The sequence below is a fragment of the Theobroma umbraticum genome, unplaced genomic scaffold (assembly GCF_002168275.2).
Source record: "Theobroma umbraticum cultivar Fairchild unplaced genomic scaffold, ASM216827v3 scaffold_12.0, whole genome shotgun sequence".
In the NCBI taxonomy this organism is placed as follows: Eukaryota; Viridiplantae; Streptophyta; class Magnoliopsida; order Malvales; family Malvaceae; genus Theobroma; species Theobroma umbraticum.
The window spans coordinates 136,352-136,650 of NW_018397272.1; positions in this window are offsets into that span (position 1 = coordinate 136,352).

Here is a 299-nt window from a genome sequence, read left to right on the forward strand (position 1 = left end):
TTTTGATGATGCTAGACTATGTATGATAATATTTTATTACTGATGGATATTTTGTTACTAATATATGAATGCTGAAATTATCTTCTATGCTTTTGTGCTTAATGCAAATGTCAGTGATTAGTGATGTTGGTATGAATATGGACTGTTAATAATATGCTGGTGACAGATTGTTATAATGTGAATGGTATTCTGTCCCCTATCAGCAATGATCTGGAAGCTTGATTAAAGTTACTCTGTGAAAATGTATGAATTTGTACTTATTACTCCTTCTAAGATATAGATAAAAATATGCTAACTTG